Below are 22,335 nucleotides of genomic sequence, written 5' to 3' on the forward strand. Positions count from 1 at the left end.
AACAAGAGGCAAGTTTAATGGGAAGCGAACAAAGACTAAACAGTTTATTTACAGCTGCTGATGGAAGAGGAAGCTGCTCTTTACATGCAGGTGTGCGTGGTTATCTAGACACACAGGCTGTAATAAAAGAGAAGGATTATTGTTCTGCAGTATGGCCGTGTTTTGTTGTGATGATTGTGAGAAGTGGAAAGTAATGATGCCTTATTATCCACCGATGCCGATATTGTCTATAGGCTATGAGAGGCATCGGTCGGACTCTACTTTCTGCAGAGTGAGTGGGAATGTTGGACAAAAGCAGAAGCTTGTTCAGATCCCACAGACTGGGTCGGGGGACAAGCAGCGTGAGTTACGTGGCAGCATGGGTGTGCATCAGGAAATTAAAATGATAATTACAAGACAGGCTGACATCATGTTTGATGGTCTGACAGCGTAAACAGGACTTTATGACAAGGTTCTTTCATCTGTGCTCGCTCTTTCATCTACGCTCCACATTAGCTAAACATAAAAGAAGACTAAAAGAAGATGAAAGGATGGAAACGGGGTTCTGAGGGATATAGGTGAAATAAAACCTTAACATTCCAGCTAAGCTGCTTGCAGTGATGTCTGTATATGTGATAGTGTTGATGATGGATAAAATCCTACATCTTTACCTCCTGTTTGTTGGTTTTCACTTGAAACATTTGTCTTCCTGGAGGAGAGAGACCTCCAGCAGCTCTTCTCCAGCTACGTGCTGAGTCGCTCTTGTTGTTTTTTTTTTGTTTGTCTTGTTGCTTCTTTCAGATATTTTTGGGCCCAGAAACACATAAAACACACACACTTCTTCTGATTGTTTGGAATTTTACCACAGACAGATGGATGGGCAGAAAGTGCACACTAATAAACACACACCACACACACACATCCCCTTGTTTGGGTTTTTTTCCACCACATGGTCCCTGGAGACCGGGGCAAGACTGAGGTCTGCGGTGCCAAGAACCATGAAACACAATGTCTGCCCCCCCCCCCCCCCTCAGTTCTTCCCAAACTGAACAATAGACATTCCTGGCATTCCTTAAGACCTCTTCCCCACACACACACACACACACATGGGCAATCCTGGCTCTGATTAGAGCCCTGACTGATGAAGATTGTGGTTATGATACTGTTAAATCTGCCATGATCATCGATGATTCATAATGGCTGTAATAGTTTTTTTTATTTGATAAATACATGCAAACAGTACCACAGCATTGGTCTAACTGATATTTAACATCGCTGTTATCAGTGTGTGTGTGTGTGTGTGTGTGTGCGCCTTGTCTATGCGTGTGGTCTGCTACAGTTCGTCTGTCTGCTCTGGCCTGGTTTTTATTAACTGGTCCATTAAACCGCAACTCCATGATACATGACACTGCTCTGACTCTACAGACACACACACACACACACACACACGGAGATGGACAACGTCGATGTTTTGTGTGTGCGTCCAGATTGTTTGGAACGTGCCATCAGCTCCTATTACAATTTTTAATTTCAGACATTTCTTCCTGCTCCTAAATGTTTCATGTTTAGTCTGTTAACAGCAGGGGAAGTGGTGTTAAGAGATGGAGGGAAGACAAAAAACAACAAAACAAGCTGGGTTATAAGGTCTCACTTAAGAACTGACTAACAGTCAGAGCATGATGTGTGTGTCTTTTTAAGTTTTAGTTTTATGTTGACATTCAGATACAGTCAGTGCTGCAGGAAGCACCATGAATTAATCCAATCCGCGGGACGTGTGGTCAGGAGCTGACGCAGGAGGACGTTAGAAACTTGCCAGATCTAATCAATTCTTTGCTCACATGGTTCTTCAGCTCTTCCATTCCTGTGTGATTGTTTTGCACTGTAAATCAGCTGATACTGATTTCTTCCAGTGTGTACTCTTCACTTTAGACCCACACGTCAGCACCTTTCGGTGCTGTTGTTAATCTGCAGACTTTGATTCTGACTCACAGCAGCTGTCATGTTGTTATTATGGACAGACACTTCACTGCTGTCTGTGCCTCTTCCCTCCTTAAAGTAATATTCACCGTTATTTTTTTAACTGTTTATCGGCACAAAATGAGCCTATTTTGTTGATGTTTGCAGCTCATGATGTCCTCTACTAAAATCACTTTTCATTCTTAACACACACACACACACACACACACTTAATCTAAGGGATCAAGCGGTCACAAACAGCACATTGTGCTGCTGAGTCTTAACTGGACTTCACCCTTCCTGCCATCAAACTCTGGTATGAGCCTAGTCTCACTGTACTGATTACCTGGTATGTAAAATGTCTGAGTGTGTGTGTGTCTATGAGAGTTTAACCCTGGATGTACCTGGCATATCAGCATGTGTGTGTCTACACATGTCTACAAGTGTGTTTGTCATTCAGAAATCCATAATCACGGGTGATGAGGGACCTGCAAGGGAAACAAACAGGGGTCTGATTGCATGCAGACACACACACACACACACTAGAGAGACCCATAAAGCAAACAAATAGATTCTAATCAGGCTAACACAAAGGGATAGAGGGGAGGAGGTGAGGCTGTTTAGGCTTTCTAGCATAGTTAACCCCTCACCCTTAAAGAGACGGCAGAGAATTTAAGGAATCTGCTCCCATGCATGTACTACACACACACACACACTTTCATGGAGTCTGCAGGAGATATAAGTCTACAGGAAATCCTTTGAAGCCTGCTGAGGGCCTCATGTTATTAAGTGTCTGCCGTTCTGTGGTTGGTTAAACTTTAACACCGCTAATGTCGGACACTCACACCTCTTGGAAGTTTGCTCTGCGAGGTTCAAGTCTGGTCAAAATATTTGAGGGAACAGCGTCACTGATACAGTCTTCTCACTTTAACCAGACACTGCTGAAGGTGCCCTCTCATGTCACATGCTGATTTTTATCAGCTGCGGCTAATAAACGTTAAATCCGAGTCGGTCATACCACACAATGTTGTGTCTATTTAGGCTTTCTACATCTCACCTGTCAGACCTGGTTAACATCTGTGTTGTGTAGTGTGAAATTGGCTGGATGGATATGAAAAGAGAGGAAATTTGACCCTTAAGAAAGTCATTTAGAGGGAAAAAAATGCTGTAAATGTAACATCTGTGTGATTAGTAACCTCTAATGGATGCAGTTTTTTGATGCTAGTTAGCAGTTGCTAACGTTAGCTGTAGTAAAACTAAGCTGTCATGCTGCAAAATACCCATTGGACCAGGCGTTTGCATGGAGATGGACACAGAATTTGGTCAGCTCGGTACCCAAACTTGGCACAGCTGCTCTCATATTTGCCATTTACAGGATGAGACAATAATGTGACTTTATCAGCAGAGTGCTGCACTCTTGTACTCTCTCTCTCTCTCCTGTTCATCCATCACCTCCACTCTTTTGTGTCTGTAATTATTCTTCAGCTGACCTCCCATCCTCTCTTACAGTCCCTCTTCTTTCACCACATTTTGTTTTTCTCGTCTCTCCGCCAAAGTGAAAAAGCCCCTTGTCTGTCCAGCGTCTCTACTTTCTTTACTCTTTCGATCTCTTTTTCATGCTCTGCAAACACACATGCACGCTAACACACACACACACACACACACACACAAGGAAGTACCTCTGCATTTTCCCTCCGTCAAACAATAACAGTGTGGAACTCTGGGTATTATTTTAGCAGCCGTCCACCTCTTTATCTGCTCTCACAATACTTCCTCTCTCACTGACTCACACATCCTGCTTGGGAGGGGGCGAGAGAGGCAGGGAAAGAATGAGATGGGAGAGAGAGAGAGAGAGAGAGAGGGAAAGAGGGGAGGGAGAGAAATGCAGAGTGCAGGAGGGAGAAATAGCCATGTTGTGTCTTCCAGCAAGAGGAGCAAGGGAGGAGAAAGAGAGGAAAAGGAGGGAGAGGGGATGTGAGGATCGTTGGTTGTTTTTACTCTCTTGGTCCGAACCTGCCACTTACTTCAGTCCTTCACATGGACATCAGCGCTCTGACCTGGACTTCACTCACAAGTCTTCACCGTTCGACCTGGTTGTAGGTGGAGATTCTTTGTTGTTGTCCCGTCCTTTGAACTTGAACTGAGGGATGCTGGGAGCTCAGGTCTGACTGTGGATGCTTCAGCTTGTGAAGTCTGGTAAGTTTGAAAGCCTCGCATCCATCTGTGGATTTTGTGTGGACACTGATGCAGAAATCTGTTCTGATTGATTTTTTAATCACTAGTTTTTGTCTGAGCTCAAGTGTGTATGTCTGGCATTGGTCCTGTACTGTGTGTGTGACTCAGATTATGCATGGTGACCTTTGCGGTATCAGTCAGCTGTTGCCGTTTTTGACCATTAAGTGGGACATTCCAGCAGATCCTTTCATAAAGGCTCATTCAGGGCCGCAAGACAAGACAGTTCATCGTCTCTTGGCCTTTTTTGTCTACATCCACTTCTCAGTGTAAGATCCTCAAAGCTTGCACAACACACATTTATAAATAGAAGCCCCTCAAGCTTTGCTAACTTGATTGAATTTCCTGGTTGGTTGCGGTCGCAGTGACACCACAGCAGCGGTCGATTATCCCATTAGCTCAGTTTTCACGTCAAGGACATGTTGTTATCCATCGTATGCCAGTGAATTCTGAAAAACTTGATTCATGTGATTCCTCTTTGCTTGTTGTTGCCAGCTGGGACAGGTAGCCAACTGGGTTACAGTGTCAGAAACAGGAAAGTGGGACTTCTGTGGATTATGTTATTATTATAAAACGTGTCTTGGCTATGTGATACTTCAGTCACTGAGGCCAGAAGTAAAGTAAAAAGCAGCTTTCGGTGTGTTTCCTGTGCCCAATAAATGTTAGTGCCACACACTTTATGGAGCCTCAGTGGATCTTACTGTGTTACTCTTTGGGAAGCTTTGTTCTTGTTGGAAGTGTGCAGTAGAATTTCTGACTTCTCTCTTCCATGAGTCCAGACAACGTTCATAGAATCAGGTCTGGATCGTTTGTACCAGGAGGCCTCATGGGTACCGATGACAGTTGATAGTAAGACTTTGTGAAGATATAGCCACAAAAAAGAACAACACTGACTCAGTTACACATTACACAGTCTTTGTACAAGCAATACAAAGTCACTAGATCTTTGCATCCTGACATACGACCCCACTATGTGATGTTCAGGAGATTTGAGAGTGTACATGTGAACATGTTGTTGAAGTCACTTTTGGTCACTTTTTTTCTAAATATCTTTCTTGATACTTCCAGTCCTCAAACTCTTCCATGTCTACAATGGATCTGTACATTTAAGTCAGTTGTTCATGTAAAAGATGTTGTGAACTGCTAAAAACAGACCAAAGTAGCATGTGTTGGTAATAAAAATGGACACTTCATGGACGCAAAGCTGGTGTTTTTCTGCCTCTCATCATCACTGATCAAATCCCATCTGGAAGGTTCTCACTATCAATCCCAGAATTCCTAGGACTCAGGATCATTAACTCTCCTTCAGATTCTGGTCTCTTATGTAGTTTTCACAACAGTAGCTCTCTGTATCAGATTCTTAATTTGAGTTTGTCTAAACTTTGAGAAAAATGTAGGCGGCAGTGGTGAAGTGGTGGTGGTGGTGGGGGGTTGGTCAGCTAATGTCTGCAGTATATTCAGTAATAGTACTTTGCTTGGTTGAGTGTAGATAGTTCCCACACACTTTCATGCACACATACAATCACAGACGCACATACACAGGCTCTACATAAACTTTCTCAGGGGATAATTTAAGGACGTTGTCAGTGGAGTTGAACAATCAGTCGGACTTTAGATAGAAATCCCTCCAAAGGAGCCAGAACCAGGAAACTAGAGTGTTTATTTTGGAAATGGGTCTCCTGCTCCTGCTTTATCATAAACAATAATACTCAGAAATGTTCCTTTCCTTTCCCTCGTGGTGCCAGGATCCGCATTCTTCTCCCAAAATTGTACCTCCGAATGTTTTCCTGAAGTACCCAGAATAGTCTCACTTTACAGTTTTGCACTTTCAGTTAAAAAAAGCCTTTACAGACCTGGCTTTGAGTTGTTTTCGGGAATGCAACTTTTTATTTTAATTCACCATCCTGTGTGAGCTTCTTTTAAGACTTTAAAGGCAAGTCCAAGTCCAGGAAACTTGGTCAAAATTGAAGGTAGTTCCAGAAAGACATGACAGGTCAAAAACTAGTCCCAAGTCAGTTACAGCATGTTGAAGACAAACAAAGTCAAAATCTTAGAGCGGCATGTCAATTTGGACAAGTCCTGGCAAAGTTCAAGTCTTGTTGGCTCTCAGCTCCATCACATATCAAATCAGTTTGGTCATGTCAATTTTTAACTAGAATGAGGCAAAACCAGGTCACGGTTACGTCGTCATTTGTCAGTTAGTTTTGTCCAAGTCCTTGAGAACCTGTTAATGTTTTAGTGGAAGGTTTTGCCTTTAGAAAATGTAACTTTTGTTGATAAAGAGGAGGTAAATCCTCCTATCTCTGTCTTGGCTCGAATACCAGCTCAGGTCTCTGTGGTAGTTTCCAGGTTTTTTCCATCTAGCAGCAGTATGTGTTAAGTCTAAAAGATATGATTACCATCATAAAGGTCCATTCAGACTCCAGGAAGGTTAAATTTATATCTGGCTGGAGCTGGTGTCTTGCTGTTTTTACATTCAGACAGCAGTTCTGTTCCTCCTTCTGTCTCACACTCATGTCTGCGGGGGGTAGAGTTGAATCTGGCCAGCACATGGGATCGGAAGTCTGTATAAGGGAGTCAGTGAATATCTTGGGATATGCTGAATGCCTGGCTTCAGATCAGACTGAGGACTTGCTGTACATGCTAGATGGGTTTTTAATGGCAGTACAGTGGAAGTCCAAACATCATGTAAGGAAGCTGTTTCCACAGGATTTGTGTTGGCATGGCATCACCGCCGTAGGTCTACATTTTGTGCGAGAACTGATGTTCCAAGATACTTACAACTGTGGTTTCAAATGAGGATGTCATCCCAGCCATCAAGCCTGGGTAAATCATATTTAGACTAAATATTGAAATGCTTCAAGCCCTGTAGAGAAGCAAAATGGAAAAAGTGAGACATATAAAAGGGAAATTACATTAGCTGTCAGGGGAAAACTAAGTTATGCTAAAAATGTTCTTTAAAGTGCTGTGGTAGGGTTTGCTCTAATTATATTTGGTTTATTTGGACCAGATTTTTGTACAGTACATGTCCACATTCTATCCGATGTTCACCTGAGTTCTTTCTTTCTCCACAGACGCAGCGTTCCTCTCATCCGGCCTCACTCCTGGCACCTGGCAAAGCTATCGGAGCTACCCCTCCCTCCCCCTCCCCCTCCTCCTTCATCTCCTCCTCCTCCTCCTCTTTTGCCAACCTGCCTCCCCTCCGCCGACTCCCCCCCCTCCCCCCTCCTCCCCCTCCACCACTTCCACCTGCCATGCAGCTCCACCCCGGCCCTTACACACTACCCTGGCACACAACTGACAACAGGTGAGGCATCATAAAAATCCAAACTGTTTACGACTCTTGCGGTTACTGGTCTAAGATTTATGATTAACCAATGATGTTCATGGGATTATTAACTGTATCATGGCAGGATTTATTCAGTAAAGCAGTGGTTCCTAACTCCTTCACAGACAAGACAAAAAGCAATCATGTGCAGCAGGTTCAAGTAAATAATAATAGCACGCATAGCAACAGCCTGTTCTTCAGATTGTCTGAGCTTATTTTCTTTTTACACAATGTCAGTGGTACTAACGTCATACTTGACTACCGGCTAGGTCCTTTTGGTTCATGTCTCACTGAATTAAATTATTGACAAATGCTGTAAACAGGTTTAATTAATGCCCATTTAATAACATGGTCAGGACTCCATGTGTTTCAGATTATGTGGTGTGTAGAGACTCACCAACTTTCTCGGGTTTAATTTCATATGTGTGAACTGATATAGTTTTTGGGTGTATGTCCTCACTTGAACTGCCTTTCAAAAAAAAAAGAAGCCTCATGTGCAGCGGTGGAGCATGTCATACAGTAGGTCTGAGTCACGCACTGTGATCCTAGGACTCTATAGGACGTGAGCCGTAAGGGGATTTTCTGGGCCCCTGAAAAAAGCCAACAATCGCTAGGAAACAGGTGACATCACTGTGTTTTAACGTCAACTCTGCCCACGCAGGAAGCTCATTGGTCTATTTTTGGCTTCTATTTAAACATTCCAAAGCGATAACCAGGCAGTCCCCTGGTGACCTGCTCTCTGTCTGTCTGTCTGTCTGTCTGTCTATTTGGATGTGGAGGCCAGGTGGATGATTTCAGCTGCGGTGATGAATAAGTCACCTCAGCAATTGAGCTGTTCAGACTGTCATGGCAATATCAGATACAGGTCACATTCGTGATTCTAGCCTGCAGTCTGAAGGTAGCCTTACACTCTACAGCTATGGTCTGTTATATGTGGACAAAACTGTTGCTTAACACTCAACACAGCCTTGACTTGGGTTGAAAAGTGACATAAACTTGAATAGTTCAATTGATGAATTCACCTCTAAATATAGGACAGCTGTATGACACATGACTTGTCATACACTGTATTTGTGTTACAGTATGATCTCACCAGGGTAAACTAATCCTTTAAAGTGAAAGAGGAAGTCCTAGCCGTCTGTCTGTTGACTCACAGTAAAAAATAGCCTTCATGTCTTTGTTTGTTAGCTCTGTGCTACGTTAGCCGTTTGTACTGTTCTCCTTTTGATAACAATCGGTGATATAATGTGCCACTATTAGATTTAGGGGTCCCACGTGGATTAGATAGCAGTGTGTGTGTGCGTTTGTGTGTATGTGTTTGTGTGTGTGGGCTGGCCTCTTATTCCCACAGTTTCTTCTGCCTGATCTCATCACACACACACACACACACACATCTGATGAGGGAGGCAGCTCTCGGCATAACTCTGGACAATGGCATGTGAGTCCCAGAACATGTGGACAAAGAGAGGAAGACATTCAATAAACTGTGTGAAAGAAAGGGACATTTGTACTTCAAGTCTGCAAGTGTGTGTGACTGTGTGTGTGTGTGACTAAATATGACAGAGTTTAAGTTAAAAATAGGTGTGCCACACTGAGCATATATCCAGTCATCTTGCATGCTCCATCGTGTATTTTTGTGTGCGTATGTGTGCCAAGGCTCACGCTCACATGTTCCACATTGCCGTCTGATTGGGCGGGAGTGACTGTCATTTCCTGTCCAGCTCCCGTCTCATTTCCTCTCTTCCTCTTACTGTCACCCAGGTCAAATCTATACAGAAGCCTCTCTCCTCTCTCATTCGCCGCTCACTTCCTTTAAACGTTGTTTTCTCATGCAGATAATGAAGGCTTTTTTTCCCACCAGTCAAAGTATTGTCCCCCATTGTTTTATAGCAGTGGGGATGGGTTGGGTTTTTCCTAACACTCCCTGCTCTCCATTCATATCTGTTAAGTATGATTAGACAGCTCTAAAAACTGCTGAAGTAGTGTATTTTGTGTGGACCGACCCACTAGAACACCCACTCTGTGAGCTTTATTTGAAACCTCAGATGTACTATCAGATGTATTTAAATCAAAGCCATCATGGTGCTGTAAATGAGGTACTTTGGACCCCTTTCGTAACAATACAGCGAAAACATCTACACATAAGCTAACTGCTACATGCTAGCTTTCAAAGACCCTCATTGTCTTGTTGGGTTTCCATTTCTTGAAAGCATCCTTTCCACAAATGACATTCTATATTTTGTATAGAGTGGCAAAGTCCCGCCCATTGTGAGGGGACCACCATGGACCTTATTTTAAGTCATAAGAGACAACGAACCCAAGTTGCAGCAATGACCATCATCTTCATGCTGTGGGTGCTCACAGGATAAGGCTGCTTTGTGTTGGCATCCATGGTAAAATGTGCTGAATCGGCGGCCATGTTGATGCTATATATTATGAAATAGGAGAGTAGTAGTTCTGTGATTTACGTTTTTGACATTCAATTAATTGACAAACATCACGGGTGCCAAACGTGACCACCACAAGGGGCGGTGATTCTTTTCAAAAGGCCCCTTATCCACTAAGTACGGAAAGACAAATGACCTACACCATTTCTACAAACCACCAAAGTGTTTGGACTACATTACACACAAAATGATATTTGATAAGAATAAGATGGAGTTGAATATTTTTCAACTGTAACAAAATTCATCTTTTTTTCCTGATTTTCAAAGGATTTATTATAAAGCCATAAAAAACCACAAAAACAGCCTGGAGATGGTCGGCCGGTTGGTTCCTTGTATTGGTTCGAAATCAAAGCTTCTCTCCTGTAACTGCTGCTCTGTCTCTTTGGCAACCTTCCCCATTGTTTGAATAAGACACCAAAGCAACGCAAAAGGGCAAATGACCACTTTATAGGAAAGAGAAAACCACAATAAAAATGTCTGCAGATTCTTTTTTTGGGGGTTGGATTCAAACCAAGCATAAGAACAGTGGGTGCCCTCAACCTCCCCTGGAGTTGGTATTCATAGCCAACATGTGTGAAATGTGCTTTTCCTAAGTGTTTCTTTTTGCTTCTCGTGGTTTTGCGATTGTTGGGAATTCTTTTGTTCTATCCAGATTTTAGGATCATTTTTGTTGGCCTGTTAAAACCAGTTAAAAGTCCTCCGGGAGAGATAGAATGTAACAGAAGTCACAGGTCACGGTCTAACCCTGGACACTGGGCAGTTCACCGCCTCTTGAGTGACACGTGATATACAGTTTGTACGACATTTATTGCATTTCTTCCTAGAAGGGATGCCTCGTCTGTTTTTTGTCAAGTGTTTAAAAAAAAGGAAAAACAAAGGGCAAGCACACGCTCTGTTAATGTCATGTAATCAGTTCAATTGTGGACTTGACTGAGCTCCTGTTAAGCCATTTAATGTATTTTATATTTAAAGAAGTGGGTATCACTGTGGAATAAATGTAGATTTGATGTAAAGGAGATGGGACAGGAAGAAATCAGAAAGCGGAAGGCAAAGACGAAAGAGGATGAGAGGAATCAAGGGATGACTCAGAGATTCTGACTCCAGGCAGTGCTAGTTGATGAGGAGGAAATCCCTCTCTGCCTAAAGAGGCTTCCTCTGAGGGGCTTTAAAAACACATGGGGCTGCTGTGGATCGTCGGCCGAGCGCTGATAGAAAACAGATTCCCCAGCTGGACAGTTGAAATATTGCTCTAGGGAGGGGGGAATCACAACTTGGTATTCAAGAACTAGAAGACTTTATAGTGTCTAAAGGGGTTTTGTCAATTAAATTGTCCATAGTGACATTTGTTCTTAAAAAATAAAAGTAAAGCAACAAGCTGATCTTTTGCATCTCCATCTCTCTCTCTGCAGTGACTTGTCCATGCAGTGGGGTCAGCTGGTCCAGACCTTACTCCTCCACAACCGAAGCAGTTCCCTGGGCTCCATGGAGAGCTTGGACACACCGACACCCACCAACAGCCGTATTCAGACTCCCATAACTCAACCCGTTGACCCGAGCCTCTTCAACAACAAGAGAGACTCCGCCTACAGCTCCTTCTCGGACAGCTCCAACACATCTGACTACGCGGCAGTGCCGCTGAGGGCCCGTGAAGCTTGCTCCATGGATACCTTCTCCAGAGCCTGGGGCCAAGTTGTCAGGGCTACCCTGGTGCTGATACTTCAAACCTTGGGCAGGACATCTGGCGAAGGCCCAGATGAGATGCAGCTGATGGTTCTCAAATCCAGGTCGCTGACCAGGCCAAGGCCAAAGCCAGTTGAGGTCAAAGAAAGGCCGTCATCCTGCTGTTATGAGCAGGAGCTGAGGGGAGAAGACTTTGGATTATAAGAAATGGTGAAAGGGAAGGGGAGAGAAAGATGAACCCCCCGCAGCCTCCAACAAGGAAGGACAGTTTTAGGGCAACCCGTAGTCGCCCTAATGTTGCCAACAACGTGCACTTCGGCTCCTGTTGAAAATTCCAGTGTTTCCTCCAGTGTTTCTTATTACGAGGACCACAAGCCCTCTCTGGATGTTGAGTCTGGAATCCATAACGGCTTCCCTGCACCAGGAGACAATGACCAAACTGATTGTTTCAAAGAGGACACCTTAGACTCACATTATAGCCAAAGACTGACTAAAGACAGACATGTCATGTGTGACACAGGTGGCAATAATGACTACACATCAGAGGCCACCTCAGATCACCTCTCTGATCCAGCAGCCCCTTCTGGCCCTGGCTCCTTACCTGTAGAATCCCCTAAGACTAAGCACTCCCCTTCAGGGCTGCACAGGCACAGTGCCCCTGAAAAACTTCTCGCTTCACAACTTCAGTTATTGCAGTTCAACAATGACGGCTCCACTTTAGAACCTTACATTGCATCAAACCCTTCTGAACCCTCTTTGTCCCCCTTAACAGCCAGTGGTCCCATTCATCTGTCCAGTCCACAACAGAAGACCAGGAAGCTGGTCACAACCACCTTAATGCCACGTCTAACAAATGGGGAGGTAGCCGATGCTCAACTCCAGGATCTGTATTCTTGGATGGTGATGATGGAGATTCAAATCAGGGCAAGAGGGGATATGTATAAATGGTGGGTCCCAGTCACCAAGTCAGCATCACGTCTCATGGGGTCGCTCTGTGAGTGTACCAGGGGAACCCGTAGCATCTGCAAGACAGGAAAGATTGAGCTCTGACCAGACACTGGAGAGTTCTTTTGAGCCTCTCAGTGCTGCAGCCAGTGTGGATACCTTATTGGAGGAGCGAAGAGCAGTAGAGAGTGGAAGAAGTGGAGGAAAAAAAGGGGAGGATATAGATGAGCAGGCTGCCATGAAAAAGTCAAACTCATCCAGGAACCATCGACGGAACCGACGTCGGAACGAGCGTTTTGCTACCAACCTCCGCACGAGATACAGAGGAAAAAGGCTCAGCTTCAGAGTAGTCGTGGCCCAGGAGGGTTGCTCTGTAGTGGAGAAACTGTCCAGGAGGAGGGTCCAGAACTCAGTGAAGAGGGGACTGACCAGGACCTACCTAAAGGTGCCAAAGTTGCTTTTGCTGCACCTGTAATCCCCCAAGACTCCCAAACCAAGACATCAAATCCTTCAGGTGAATCTAACCATGACGTCTCCCAGACTCAGTCCTCAGTGTGCTCTCAGAACAACAGCATGTCCAGGTCTGTTCAGGTTCTAGACCCAGGCGTGCCTACTTTTGGTGTTGGCATTCGAGTCGTTGAGGAACCAGCTCCTGCTGGCAAGGCCCGCCGCTGGCGTTGGACCCCTGAGCACAAACTCCAGCCAGAACCTGATCAGGACAGACGATGTAGAGTCTCGGGTGAAAGAGTCTTAGGGGTCACAGGGTCACGTCATGGGGTTTGTGCCTTCACCTCCTCATCCAGCTCCTCCTACAGTCGCTCCTCTTCATTTTCTCGATCAGAGGAGTCAGATATCCTTCCATTTGCAGACAGAATGAAGTTTTTTGAGGAGACGAGCAGGGGCAAGTCTGTGTCAAATACCTCGGGTCTCAAGCAGAAAAAACCTATTCGTCATCCGGAGCACCAAGGGGGAGAGGTCAGTCAGCATCCAACCCAGAGGAGATACTCCTACCAAGACGGACTACAGCAGGAAAGTACCCTGCTTCCAAACACTGTGGAGGCCAGAAGGCAGTCTATGAGTACTGTCAGGGAGAGGCAGAAAGAAAAGGAGAGGGAACAAGCGAAAGGGAGGGAAAGGGAGGAGAGGTTAAGAGAAAGGGAGAGGCAGCAGGAGAAAGAGAGGGTATTAGAAATGGAGAGAGCAAAGCTGAGGGAGAGGGAGCGGGAGGAGAGGGCTCGACAGTGGGAGAGGGAAAGAGAGAGGGAGCTGGAACTGGAAAGAGAAGCCAGAGAGAAGGAAAGACTCAGGAAAGAAAGGGAGAAGGAAGAGAAGAAGATTCTCAGCTCACCTCACATCAGGAGTTTTACCCCAGTTCTGGCTTCAAAGATAGAAATCAAGACTTCCAGCACAAGGACGACTTCTACAACTTCCAGCCCAAACCTCAGGCCCAGAATCAGGTCCCGAAATCAGCGTTTCACCCAGTCAGCACCCATTCACAGTCGCTCGACTACCACCAGGGATACACAGGACGGAGCTACACACCCACAGAGGTAAGAGCACTATTTGGATGCATCACTGTCCAGGCTTGTCTGGTCTTGAGTTAGCTTTGCTGCTGTAATGTTTTAGATTTATTCTCTTTTATCCATCACTCTCTGCTGCTGCCTGCATCACATGGCTCCCAGGGGATTTGGATTTTCATGTTTATAGTCAAAAAGACATTCACTCTCCAATCACTGGCTCCATCTTGTCAGTGATTCTTTTAACAAGTATGTTTACAAGCCTGCTGGCCTCACAGCTAATTTTCAGCAGCAGGCTTCCTAAGTCAAATAACAGCCAGTGTCCGAGCTGCACTGAAACCAAGTAACGCCTTTCAGAGTGAAAGGTAAACTTTGCAGCTCGCTGAGATCAGACTGTGGTTTTGGATTGAGCTGAAATGACCACTGGAGACTGAAGGCAGCAGCAGAGAGAGATTGAGTGGCCGCTCTTGGATCTCGGAGCTAAGTGGCCGCTCTGTCCAAATGCTCTGTGGTTGAACGGCTGGTTTGAAGTTGAACCTCGCATCCTGCATGTGGTCACAGTCTGAAATGCTCATTGAAAATTCAGCGGATCGTTGAAATAGTTCATGGAACTGAGGGAGATTGGGCAACAGTGGGGGACACTTGTGTCAGCGATAATAGCAGCGTTGGGTTACATCTTTTACCGCAAATTGATTCGAGACTCCTGGCAAGGGGTGCTGCAGACCCCCCGTCTGAACCTTCGCAACTCTAGTGAACTTCTACCCTTATCATTTGATGACATTTGTTTTGGACTAAACGTGTCATCAGTTCAGAAGATATTTAGTTCAGTGTTGCTGTTTCCGTGTGGTTGTTCCGTGGGGAGCCTTGAACTCTGGCCTCCTCCATGCTGGGATCCTGGTCAAATTAAAGGCTGTTGGTTTGATAACCCTGTGCATTGAAATCGGTCGCTTACAACGTCCAAATCTTTTAATGGGAGCAGATGTGCTGTGTGATCCTACATGCACATGAATACTCAAGAAAAAAATGCGCTGTGTGTGTATTAAAGAAACAGAAAGTGAAAATATAGAAATTTAAATGGCCTCAATTCACCGGACTCTCATTTGAGAAGCCCAGCTGTGTTTTCAGACAGTTCACTTCAATTGTTTTTGGCAAAATGAGACAAATTATTTCATCCCACCTCGTTACACGAACGTTTAATCTACACCAACCATCCTTGTACTCTAAATGAAACACGTCACAGTATGTGTTTTTAAAACTGGACAAAGAAGTGCTGCATTAAAGTTGTTTTGTTGGCATTGCTGAGTAGTCTCCCTGCTCTCATTTAATTGATTAGTAGTTCTGGAGGTCCCTTTGAACCCCGGGTGACGGGCTTAAAAGAGGCGCCCGGGTCCTTGTGAAATCGAGCTTATTATCAGTTGTTATCATTTAATATCACTTAATAGATTTTTATGCTTCTGTGAGGGCCAAATATGTAAAACTCACCTCCAACCATGCCAACAAAAATATTGTCTGATTTGCATCACAGACGACCAGGAACGAGTGTGTGTGTGTTTTGTGCATTCATTTGTAAATATGAGCTTCACAAAATGAACTCTTAACCCTGGTGCTATGGTGTACTTTTAAAGGAACAGTTCAGCCTGATCATGGGAAGACATGCTGAGTAGTGATATGGCACTACACAGCATGTCTTCCCATGATCAGGCTTGACATTAATGGTGTCCTCCATTTACTTCCATTGTATCATAGAGGATGTTCAAATCTCTGCAAACCCAATCAACAATCTTAAAGTGGTTTGAACTGTTCCTTTAAAAGTGCCTTAACAAAAACTTCCACCCCAAATTAACCCCCCCTCACCATCGAACTACATTGCAGGGTGGAGTCGCACACACCCACTTCCCCTCAGCACGGACACTCAGTGCCAGATTGAAGCCTTCCTTCATTCCTTCACCATCATTAACCACCTTTAATTATTTTCCACAGACGTATCCCGCCCCGGCAACAGGAAACAACCAAGCTCAACAGGAAGTACAGCCTGACTGAGAGGTGAGACACTTCCTTTGAACAAACACTGACACATACAGTCATCTAAATTATCATGATCATTTCCGTTTTTGACCTGGTAACACACGTTAGCTGTGGCTGTCTAAGTGGAGGCGTTGGTTAGGTGGAGTTGGGCCCATTGTGCACCAACGGGCGGAAATCCCACTCAGTCGTGCCTGGCTGTGATTTGACCATAATGAGGTCTAAGTGTGTGGAGCAATCATCCATATGTAAAATGGGGCTGTAATGATAGGTGGGCATTCCTGTATGTTAGCATGCAAGCGGGGGCTTTTAGGGCCCCTGCTCATATCTGACCCGAGACTGAAAGGGTTCAATGGAGTCCGAAAAGGAAACATTTACTGTAATTTAACCACTTATGTGCAGGTTTCTGTTGGTGTCCACTTGTGGTTTTTATACATACAGAGCTATAGCCTGAAGGTTAGCTTAGCATAGCTTAGCTTTAGTTTGGAACTATTACCAGCTCAGTGTGGAGGCTGAGGTTACTCTACAGTTAGGCTTCTTTATGCTAAGCTAGGCTAGCTACATAATGGGTACAGCAGCAGATGTTAACACAACTTCCTTATAGGGACGTTGTGGGTGTGGTCTAACGTTATGGTGCAAACACCGTATATTTGTATGTTAACTTCTCCTCAATCCACTTTCTGCATCACAGAGACTACCCAAGTTGGAGGCGGGAGTCCAGGCCACCTGAGAGCACCCATCAGCATCAACACCACCCCCAACAGAGTCGATGGGGCCCCAGACAGGACGATCACAACGGATACTCCTCCGCCCCTCCACCGGCTCCTCTTTTCCTCCGAGGACGAGCCATGTCTGAAAACGACCTTCGCTTCGACAACAGCCACCGCTGGTCGCCATCGATTTCCATGGCAACTAGCCAGACCCTGTGCGAGGTGGAGGAAGGTGCAGGTGTCATCAGAAGAGGTGGAGAAACCGCAAGTAGTGCCAGGCAAAACAAGAAAAAGACACCACCGCCTCCGAGACCGCCGCCTCCAAAGTGGGAGCAGTTCCACCGACGGCGTGCGTCTCACCACACCCTCTTCTCCTCTTCCTCCATTGTTCCTCAGTCCACCGCTCCCTCTTTCACAGAGAGTCACTCCTCCGCCTACATCCCTCCGCCTGAAACGTCCAGGCAGAGGTCCTACAGTCTCCCTCCAGAAAGGCAGGAAGTGTTGGAGAGCTGCCCGCGATGCAGCTGCAACCAAAACCAGGAAGCCACATTTCCCCAACCCCCATCCAACCAGAATCAGGCACAGTTTCAGGAGAGGTCCTTTAATGTCGCTCCGCCCAGTCCAATGTTCTCCAGGAGGGCGTTCAGGCCGGTGGCTCCACCGCAGAGGGAGATGGAGGGACACTTCAGGGCGGAGACTTTACCCACGCCTCCACCAGCAGAGAGCCGGTGAGATGGGCGGGAAATGTGCATCAGAATAAAAGTTTCTATTCACTGTCATGATTTAATAATTTTCTGTTTCTTTAGTTTTTCAGTGATTGACGTGACCCGCAGTCCAGACCAGGACAGGAGCGCAGCGAAGGCTCACCAACAACAACCCACTGTGAGACCTGGAGTCGAGTGGGAGAGAGCGCCGTCTCCCAGAGCTCATAGTGATGCAGCAGTTCCCCCTGTCTTAGAAAATGGAAGCGTTTTACCGTCTGAATCCTACTTCAACCGGATCAACTATGAGCAACAGCAGAAAATCCCCGAACCAGGAACAGAGTCAGAGACCACCCTCAGCCCGAGCCCTGCGCACAGCCTGGAGGCCGACCTGGATGTCCCAATGGAAACCGACATCGATGATTTCCAGGAGGAGGAGCTTCCAGCAGAGGACATGCCAATCACCAGCGAGCTACCTTGCTATGCGCTTCCTGTCACGGTCCTGGAGACGGACATTGACACGTTACCAGACTCCGAGGCCTCACCATCGTGCAGGATGAGGGCAGAGAGCAGCTCTCTGGAGGAGGAGCTGGAAGCTGGGGAGAGCAGCCGAGAAGGGCTGAGCCTGGAGGAGCTCTTCCCTCAGAACAGTGAGGGAGAGTCGGGCACGGAGAGCTGGAGGGGGGCCTACCAAAGCACGGAGCACAACACCGACAGCTTGGATAGGTAATGAGAGAGGCTCAAGGCTGGGAGTGGAATGTGTGTGTGTGCATTAATTACACACACCATTTGATTTGTACAAGACCTAACTGTTCCTGTCACTAAGCTCATTCCCTCTTTCCCACAACCCGCCCAGATCTGCAGCCAGTTTTCTTTTCTCTGCGGGTTCAGCTTACAAATGGTTTGTTTTTACAGAAACAGGTGTCAGACGGGTAACTGGTGCCACGAAGGACAGAATGTGGCTTAATTTTAAAAACTGGAAGCACCTCACACTTTCTAAACACTGTATCAGTGTACAGTAGGCTATGCATGAAGTAAGCCATATTTGGGTCCTATAAAAGCAGTTGAAGAGTCAGTGAGAGCTTAAAATGGTCTAGGGTCTAGCGAAAGTCCTGCAGGCTCTTTTACACAGAGAATACCTCAACGTACCTCAACGAGTTACAAAAAAGTTAACGTTAAATTTTAATTGAGGTGCTGTTGTTGTCTGAAAATGCTTCAGGGATGCACGGAAGGCTACTTCAAATAAACCCCTCTTCTTCCTCTTCCTCTTCCTCTTCAGGCGATCCGGCACGAGCTCTAGCTGCTCGTCCTACTACAGCACATCAGCCGCCAAAGCTCAGCTCCTGTCACAGATGAAGGACTTGACTGACAGCAGAGAGCGCAGCGTGGACGACGACCTGACCTACAAGGTACCGCTGGCAGCTAATGTTTAAAAGGTTTGATGACTGTGCGTCAGAGGTAACACGCAGCTGCGTTGTGTTCACTGCAGAAACAGCTGATGGAGAGCCTCCGCAAGAAGCTGGGGGTGCTGAGGGAGGCTCAGCGGGGGCTGCAGGACGACATCCGAGCCAACGCAAAGCTGGGAGAAGAGGTGCGGACCAAACTTGATCTGTTTATTTTGTCACACGTCTTAACATTTAAGAAGCTAATTCCATGTGTGCTCCTCAGGTGGAGGGCATGGTGGTGTCGGTGTGTAAGCCCAACGAAGTAGACAAGTTCCGCATGTTCATCGGTGACCTGGACAAGGTGGTCAGCCTGCTGCTGTCTCTGTCCGGGAGGCTGCTGAGGGTGGAGACCACGCTGGATACACTGGACCCTGAGACTGAGCACCACGAGAGGGTGAGGAGGAGGAGGAGGAGGAAGAGGAGGATATATAAATGCATATTTTATGAGGCAGTGATGGAGAGCTGATTTAAATCTTCAAACCCACTCTCTGCCCTGCAGCTCCCCCTGCTGGAGAAGAAGCGTCAGCTCATGAGGCAGCTTTCAGAGGCTCAGGACCTGAAGGATCACGTAGACCGCAGAGAGCAGGCCGTCAGCCGGGTGCTGGCCCGTTGCCTCTCTCCAGAGCAGCACAGAGACTACAGGTACCACTCTCCCTATCATAGTGCACACAGATTGGGACAAACGCCAACAAAGAGTCACGTTTTTTTGTCTTTCTCTCTGCAGCCACTTTGTGAAGATGAAGGCCGCCTTGCTGGTGGAGCAGAGGCAGCTAGAGGACAAGATCCGGCTGGGAGAGGAGCAGCTGAGGGGGCTGAGGGAGAGCCTGGGCCTGGGCTTGGGACTGGGCCTGGGGATGGGGATGGGCATGTCGATGGGATACGGACATTATTAACAACAACAAAATAAAAAGAGAGGAAGAAGAAGAAGTAGCAGGTCACATGACAGGGCAAAAAGCAGGAAGTGAACATGCAGTTTGCACAGTGGTTGGATGCTTCTTTACTTTCTGACACTAAACATGAAGCTAGCTTAGCTTAGCACAAAAAAACTCACGCCTACCTGCACCTGTTAAAAGTGAAAACTTGTTCCACGTGAGTAAAGTTCTGGAGTCATTAGCTGTACTTAAATTCAAGGGCTACTTCCTTCTAAGGACTTGGCCTAAGGAGGCGTGGCCTTAACAGGCCGATCCTGTCACCTACTAAACCTCGACAGCTGCTGTTTATGTGACTCTGCGGCCATTTGTGGATAGTTGCTAAGGTTGCTACTAAGGAAAAAAGGCCACGTTTAAACAGAGGCCTTGTCGGCCTTTGACGGATGCCAAACTGAGACACAGGTATTTGTCTGATTATCCTCAATGTATGCAAAAAATAAAAGAGAAAACAAGGCACTACACCCTGGAAAACAAAGAAGGAAGCTCAGCTTAACAAGCTAACGAGCCCCAGAAGAGAAAAAAAGGAAGATCAGATCTTCAGATTTAACATGAAGGGCCTTTAAATCCTGATCAAACTTTGGACCAAACCACGTACTGTAAAACACATCACTACACTTTCAGACTGTATCACACTACGTTGCCAAAGACTTTTTTTTCCCCGTGCTTGATGAATGTGTCGCTAAGACGCTGCTCACTGTTTTTATTTAAACCTCCTGGTTCAGAGAATCAGAGGAGGACTTTTCTTTTGGTGCTTCTGTTAACCACACTACAGCCAACATTGCCTAAAACACATTATAATACTGTATTATAGACCATAATATCACTTTGTATTCCCGTTACTGTAATGTGTGTGTGTGTGTGTGTGTGTGTGTGTGTGTGTGTGGAGTTTGACACTCTGCTGAGCTTTATGTACAGAGAGCCGTGTGTGTATAGTGTGTACGGTGTGTGTGTATATATGTGATGGTTTTGATATTTGACTGGAAGCGGTTGTAAAAGAGGAGAGCAAGAAGAGGTTTACTGTATATTCTGAGAGTTTTTGGGTGGTTTTATCACTGAGTTCAGACTTTCTTCACCTTTCATAGATTCAATCTATAAAACATCCTTTCAAAATAAAATCCCATTTGTTCGCCTGCACACTGAAAATGTGCTCATCAGCTTGTGTAAATGTTTGATGCCACTCTCATGCCTGCATGGTAAATATGATGCTAAGGCTAGCTAGCCAGTTAGCTTTGTTTTATAATGGAAAGACAGGAAGGAGCTAGCTAGCCTCCAGAGATAACAACATTCCTACCAGTAAAACTCCACAATTAAAGGCATGTTTAGGCTAGATGTTTCCGTTTCTATGCTAAGCTAACAGCCTTTGGGAATAGATTCATATTTAGCGCATGGATATGAGAGTGGTGTCAATGATCTCAAGCAAACTGCAGCAAAAAAGGCGTCTAAACAGAGCTTTCTATTGTCCGGCATCACGGCTCTCTGCCTAACTTCACATATCTGCTGTCTGCATCTTGTGTTTGACAGCTTGTGATTTGTGATTTTTTTTTCCTCATATATTTCCTGAACTTTGTGCTGAGGGAGTCGCAGCCTGTCTAAATAAATCACCTTGGAAAATAAGCGGGATCTGGAAGAGGGAGTGTGTATATTTTGGCTTTTGAAAGGTGGAGTCGCTGAAGTGAAAACGGAGACTTTTGTTGTGTATGTTCTTTGTTCATGAAGTGGGCTTAAAGTTACAGTTTTAATACCAAACAGCCTTGAACGGTCCACGTACACGTTTGCTTTGTACAAATGAAATGTGTTGCTGTGTTCTAAGCTGACTGGAAATGTGCTGATTTGGAGAGGAAAGAAGTGTCGGACCAACGAGAGAGAATATTACTTCTGTTCATGTTTTCTGATTTATTGTAACTGCAACAACAGTTGTGTGAGAAAAAAGTACCATAAATAATAATAATAATAGTATTTTAAACTAAGCTTCACGTGTTCTGTTGTGATTCATGTCCTGCTGGGTGAACAGTCCAGTGGTTAGAGTGGATGCTTCTAAAAAGAGCATGTTTTCTGTCTGGAAATAAAAACAAATGCAGTTAAATCAAACTAAACCACTTCACTTTAAATAAAATATGTTAAAAGTGCAAGTACAGAGGAATAAATCACATTAAATCCATTATAATGGGGAAATACACTTTGTATTTCACTGTAATTTGTATTCTTGACAGAGAACCGGTTTTAATAAGACAGTCACGTTGGAGCCGAGTGATGGTAAAGGAGGAAAAAGGAGGTGGCTGCCCGAGTGAGTGAGTGGGAGGGGAAGAGAAACATGTGGGGATTAAAACTTTTGACAAGAAACAGCAGAATCCACTGCTGCAAGCTCACAAAGTGGCCACAAGGTGTCGCCCTTTAATCGCTGACAATAAAGACGCACACCACAGACTGAGAATTCAGATTTTTAT

The 22,335-nt window shown here is 45.5% G+C and overlaps 1 pseudogene; it reads left to right on the top strand.

Moving 5' to 3' along the window:
* The window catches only part of LOC114435427 (protein Shroom4-like), a 24,868-nt pseudogene extending 2,879 nt beyond the window's left edge, over window positions 1–21,989 (top strand).
* Window positions 21,990–22,335: the final 346 nt, after the last annotated feature.

This window comes from Parambassis ranga, chromosome 5, assembly GCF_900634625.1.
Source record: "Parambassis ranga chromosome 5, fParRan2.1, whole genome shotgun sequence".
Taxonomy (NCBI): domain Eukaryota; kingdom Metazoa; phylum Chordata; class Actinopteri; family Ambassidae; genus Parambassis; species Parambassis ranga.